Genomic DNA, 6,335 nt, shown 5'->3' with positions numbered 1-6,335 from the left:
GAGTGACTCTCTGGTCAAGTAGGGAAGCTCATATTATGATGCATCCCTTGGGCTAAGTAGAGAAACCTACTTATGAGTCTCCCTCTAGCTTTCTCCCCTTTCTTTTACTTTATTTTTATTTCAGCATTTTTTCCTTTATTTTTTTTTTAAATTGTGTGGGTTGTTTATTTTTAGTTATTTATTTATTTAATTTTAATTGCGTGGCTTGCATCTTTAAATTCTTAGATGACGAATGGTTAGGACGTTGTTTTAGATACATATATTTAGGACGGTGATTAGAATTAGATCACAACCATTAATCGGTTCACTTTCACATTATTAAAAGAAGTAAAAAAATAAAGTGGCTGCTCTCCCTGTGTTCGACCCGTAGCTACATTGATCCATACGCTTACGGTTATATTTAAAATCTCAGACAAGTTTTTGGCACCGTTTCTGGGGGAGACAGTTCCATGTTATTTTTTGCTTTCTTTTGGTAAATCAGAGTGCTTTGTTTGCTTTGTTTTGTTTTTCCTTTTCTTTTATTGAATTCCTGAGAAGAACAACTTGCAATAATAGTTGTATTGGTGGAGGTCTCCATGCCTCACAGTATGATCAAGACAAATTTCGCCCTGTAGCAATACCTCAGGAATTGACCTGAGCAACCCCGGATCCCTGCCGGTAAGCTCCAAAAAGCCAAAAAAATCAAAAAAATCATAAAAAAAAGTTTTACTATCCATTCTTTTGTGCTTGTCTTACTCTAGTTGTGGGTAGTTTTCTGTTGCATGAGTGTTAGGTGGGTACGTAATACTAAGAAACGATTAGAAAGAAGAAATCCAACAAGTAGTGATCCTATACATTTGCTCTCTTTCAAACCCTTCAATATGGGAGACTGACAGCAAAACCCTTCACCTAAATCTCTGAAAGACAAGTTCTACCCTGCTAGAACAGCCAAACCTTCCTGCATGGTTTTACCACAAGCCCAAGGCAATAATTTTGAACTCAAATCTCAATACATCACTATGTTGCCCCACTTCCATGGGTTGACCTCTGAGGATGCATACATATTTCTAAGGGAATTTGAAGAGATATGTGTTCTAATTAAGATCCAACAGCTTTCTGATGATGCTGTTAAGCTTAGGTTTATCACTTTTGCATTGAAAGACCAAGCTAAGAAGTGGTTGTATGGGTTACCCACAAATTCCATAACCTCATGGGAACAATTCACAGTTGTCTTCCTTAAGAAGTTTTTCCCAACTCACAAGATCAATAAGCTTAGAAGTGATATCCTTTAGTTTAGGCAAAAGCCTAGTGAGTCATTTTCTAAACTTATAGAGAGATTCAAGGATCTACTCCAAGAATGCCCTCACCATGGCCTAGACATATGGCATTTATGTCAAATAATTTATGAGGGTATTGATTACCCAAATAAACAAATGATAGAGTCTATGTGCCCTGAGGGATTCACATCCCTTACAGATGAAGGAAAGGAATGGGAATTCTTACTTGGCATAGCTGACAAAACCCGTGAGTGAGAATCAACCCAAGAGAGTGAAAGAACCATAGGAGAAAAAGGAAATTTTGTGATGGGATAGTAGCCAAGGAAGCCCATTTGGATAGCCTAATTAAGAGAATTGAGGCTATTGTTCTTAGAGAGCCATCATCAGTCAATTTGGTTAAGATTGGTGCTTGGTGCCAATCCCCTAGACATCTTATAGAAGAATGTCCCAACACCTCTAGGGGCACTTCTAATGATAGTGTTAATGCCTTATACCAGAATAATCCATATAGTAATACCTACAATCCAGGATGGAGAAATCACCCAAATTTCTCTTGGAATCATGGCAACCAAGCAGGGCCTTCCAATTTCCATAATCAAGGTTTAGAATAAGTGACTTGGAAAAAAATATGGTCCTCCTCATGACAAGCCATCAAAATCGTACGAGAGAACTCACTCAAGTTGTCTCAATTGTGCGTGAGAGGGAGAAAGGAACTTTACCCAGTCAACCAGAGCCTAACCCTAGGCATCATCAGCCTGTTTGTTCACAAACATCAACTAATGCACCACTGAATATAGTACAAGGTCAGACCCAACAAGGGCCCTCTAACCAATGTAATGTTGTTTATGCCCTTAGGAGTGGTAGAGAGTACCAACCGAGCGTTCCTAAATCTTTTTCATCTATTACTCCTGTTAACTCTCCTTCAGTTGAGGACACAAGTGTGCCTCTTGTTTCAGGTTCGTCTGATGAACTTAAAGTTTTTTCTGAAACTAAAGATGATTTAGTTGAGGAAACCAAAAATGATTCTTCTGAACAAGGGCAAATCTCTAACAGTCCTTATATTCATCCTGTCCTATTTCCTAATCGCTTGGTAAACAAAAGGAAGACTGCTTCCATGGAAAAAATTTTAGAAGTCTTCAAAAAGGTAGAAGTGAACATCCCCCTTTTGGATGCCATATCCTAGATCTCGCCTATGCAAAGGTACTGAAAAATTTGTATACTCACAAACGTATCACTAGTGTGCCCAAAAAGGCGTTCTTGGCAGGTAACATTAGTTCCATAATTACTCAACCTATAGCAGCCAAGTATAAGGATCCAGGGAGCCCCACCATATCTTGTGTCATAGGCAATACCTACATTGAGCATGCCTTACTTGACCTTGGCGCAAGTGTGAATCTTTTACCTTACCATGTGTACAAACAACTTGGATTGAGAGAATTGAAAGCCACTAGAACTACTCTTCAGTTGGCAAATAGGTCTGTTAAAATTCTTAAAGGGATGGTTGAGGATGTCTTACTAAAGGTGGGGGAATTTATTTTCCCTATTGATTTCATTGTGTTAGATACCAAGCCCTTCTCAACCAAGGATACGATCCCAATAATTATGGGAAGACCAATCTTGGCTACCAGTAAAGCATTAATCAACTGTCAGAATGGTTTCCTAAGATTATCTTTTGATAACCAAACTGTTGAGTTTAACATGTTTAGGATAGGCAAGCAACCACATATGGAAGAAGAGATTAATATGTTTGAGGATTTTCTGGATTTTTCTGATGATTTAATTACCAACTTTGATATTAATTTTGATTCAGAATTCTAAGAGTATATGGATGAGTTGGATGATGATAGTGAAAATTTCTTTTCTAAAATCTTAAGTCTTCACACACCTGTGGAGCCCTTAGGATCCCTTTCCAATTCCATTCCCAAACCTTCCATAGTTGAGCCCCCTAAGGTAGATCTTAAGGAGTTGCCATCTAATTTGAGGTATGCTTTCCTAGGGCCTGACCATACTCTTCCTGTAATAATTTCTTCCAATTTGACTTCTAGCCAGGAAGAGGAGTTACTTAAAGTGTTAAAAGATAATAAGGAAACCCTAGGTTAGACCATGGCTAATATCAAGGGTATAAGCCCTTCTATTGTGCAACATCATATACATCTTATGGAGGATTCCAAACCATCCACGGAACCCCAAAGAAGAGCTAACCCAGTAATGATGGAAGCTATTAAGAAAGAGATCCTAAAGTGCTTGGATCAAGGAATAATTTATCCTATTTCTGACAGCCAATGGGTAAGCCCAGTTCATGTAATGCCTAAGAAGTCGAGTGTGACTGTAGTTCCCAATGCCAATAATGAACTAATTCCAACCCGTGTCCAATCTCGGTGGAGAGTGTGCATAGACTACAGGAAACTTAATGTGGCAACCTGGAAGGACTTCCCATTGTCATTCATTGATCAGATGTTAGAGAGGTTAGCTGGACATGAATACTATTGTTTTCTTGATGGAGATTCCGGCTATAACCAGATCCCAATTGCTTTAGAGGACCAACATAAGACCACTTTTACATGCCCATATGGAACATTTGCTTACAGGCATATGCCCTTTGGGCTTTGCAATGCCCCTGCTACGTTCCAACGATGCATGATGAGCATATCTTCTGACATGGTTAAAAAATTCTTAGAAGTATTTATGGATGACTTTTCAATTCATGGGAATTCCTATTCTAAATGTCTTCATCATCTTTCTCAAGTTTTGAAAATGTGCATATCTAAGAATTTGATTTTGAATTGGGAGAAATGCCATTTCGTTGCTAAATTTGGTATTGTTTTAGGCCATGTAATATCCAAGGAGGGAATTAAGGTAAATAGAGCCAAAGTGGATTTAATTGATAATTTACCACCTCCTCAATCTGTAAAGGACGTCCGATCTTTTCTAGGACATGCGGGCTTTTACAGAAGGTTAATTAAGAACTTTAGTCAGTTAGCCTGCCCTCTCACTTCATTACTTGCCAAAGATCAAACTTTTGAGTTTCTAAAGAATGCCTAGAATCCTTCAAACAACTTAAGAAGGAGTTGACCAATGAACCCATTGTTCAACCACCTGTTTGGGTTGAACCTTTTGAACTGATGTGTGATGCTTCGGATTTTGCCGTAGGAGCGGTTTTGGGTCAAAGGATTAATAAGTTTCCCACTGTCATTTATTATGCTAGTAGGATCTTAAATGATGTACAAATCAATTATACAACCACTGAAAAGAATTTTTAGTGGTTGTGTTTGCATTAGAAAAGTTTCGATCTTACTTAGTTGGTTCACATGTGGTGATGTATACTAATCATTATGCTCTTAGATACTTAGTTCAGAAGAAGGATGCCAAATCCCGTCTCATTAGGTGGATTTTACTTTTGCAAGAGTTTGATTTAGATATTAGGGATAAAAAAGGAGTTGAAAACCTAGTTACAGACCATTTATCCCGACTTCCCAATTCCTTGACTATCGATTCTCCAGTCAATGAGAACTTTCCAGATGAACAGTTATTTGCAGTGTCCAGTGAACCATGGTTTGCTGACATTGTCAACTTCTTAGTTTCAAGTGTGACTCCGGATCACTAGTCCACCCAAGATAAGTAAAGGTTTCATTCCCAAGTTAAGCACTTTTTCTGGGATGATCCTTATTTATTTAAGATATATCCGGATCAAATTATCTAACGATGTGTTCCTGAGCATGAGCAACATTCTATTCTCTCTTTTTGTCATGATCATGCATGTGGTGGACACTTTGGACCTAAGAAGACTACAGCAAAGGTTCTCCAATGCGGATTTATTGGTCCACTCTTTTTAGAGATGCTTTTTGTTTTTGTAAGGCTTGTCCCACCTGTCAGTCTTTTGGCCATATCAATAAGAGAAATATGATGCCCCTCAACCCTATTTTGGTAGTTGAGGTCTTTGATGTATGGGGCATCAATTTTATGGGACCATTCCCTAATTCCTTTGGGAATTTGTACATACTTTTGGCCGTTGATTATGTTTCTAAATGGGTAGAGGCCATACCTTGTAAATATAATGATCACAAAGTGGTGGTCTAGTTTCTCAAAGAGAACATTTTTTCTTGCTTTGGTGCACCATGTGCAATAATTAGTGATAGGTGTACTTATTTTTGTAATCAGCCTTTTGAGGCCTTAATGAAAAAGAATGGGATCACCCATAAGTTATCTACCCCTTATCACCCCCAAACTAGTGACCAAGTGGAGGTGTCTAATAGGCAGATCAAACAAATCTTTGAGAAAACTGTTAATCCCAACCGTAAGGATTGTTCCCTTAGGATCATTGATGCCTTGTGGACCCATCGAAATGCATCCAAGACCGATCTTGGTCCGTCTCCCTACCGTTTGGTGTATGGGAAAGCTTGTCACTTACCAGTTGAGTTCGAGCATAAGGCCTTTTAGGTCATCAAGAAGCTCAACTTTGATTTGTCTGATGCGAGAATTCATCATAGGCTCCAACTATCTGAGTTGGAGGAACTTAGGAACAAAGCCTATGAAAGTTCTAGGATTTACAAGGAAAAGACCAAAGCTTTCCATGATAAGCACATTCTGTGTAAATCTTTTGCAATTGGTGATAAGGTCTTATTGTACAACTCTCGATTGCATCTTTTTCCTGGTAAGCTTAGATCCTGATGAGATGGCCCATTTAATGTCCATAATGTATATTCCCATGGGGCTATGGAGATTTTGAATCCAGGAACAGGGGTAATTTCAAAGGTTAATGGTCAGCGTTGGAAACCATTTCTCGAGTTTCCTAAAACTGGTAGTGAGAGGTCATGGATCTCTATGAACCTCTTTACACTGATGATTAACTTTTAATCAGGTATGACCCCCTTGCATTGTCTTCGTTTTTAATTCTTTCCATGCATTAAGGACATTGCATGACTTAAGTGTGGGGGAGGGAAACCAGTTTCTGCTTTTTCCACTTTGTTTTATTTGTTTTTCTTTCTGTTTTTTTGAGCTTGCTAAAGGATGAAGTCCTACTTTGGCTTTTGGCTAATGATCATACCATTCGGTTGCTTGATGTATGAAAATAAAAGTTTT

The 6,335-nt window shown here is 38.4% G+C and overlaps 1 non-coding gene across 1 annotated transcript; it reads right to left on the bottom strand.

Annotated features, from left to right (window-relative positions):
- Positions 1-1,247: 1,247 nt before the first annotated feature.
- On the bottom strand, positions 1,248-1,354 carry LOC122077696. The gene has a single exon (XR_006139934.1). It is a non-coding gene; the product is annotated as a small nucleolar RNA R71 (small nucleolar RNA).
- Positions 1,355-6,335: the final 4,981 nt, after the last annotated feature.

Source organism: Macadamia integrifolia, chromosome 4 (assembly GCF_013358625.1).
Source record: "Macadamia integrifolia cultivar HAES 741 chromosome 4, SCU_Mint_v3, whole genome shotgun sequence".
In the NCBI taxonomy this organism is placed as follows: Eukaryota; Viridiplantae; Streptophyta; class Magnoliopsida; order Proteales; family Proteaceae; genus Macadamia; species Macadamia integrifolia.
The sequence above is the reverse complement of the archived record's forward strand: the minus strand, read 5'-3'. Positions and strand labels throughout refer to the sequence as shown.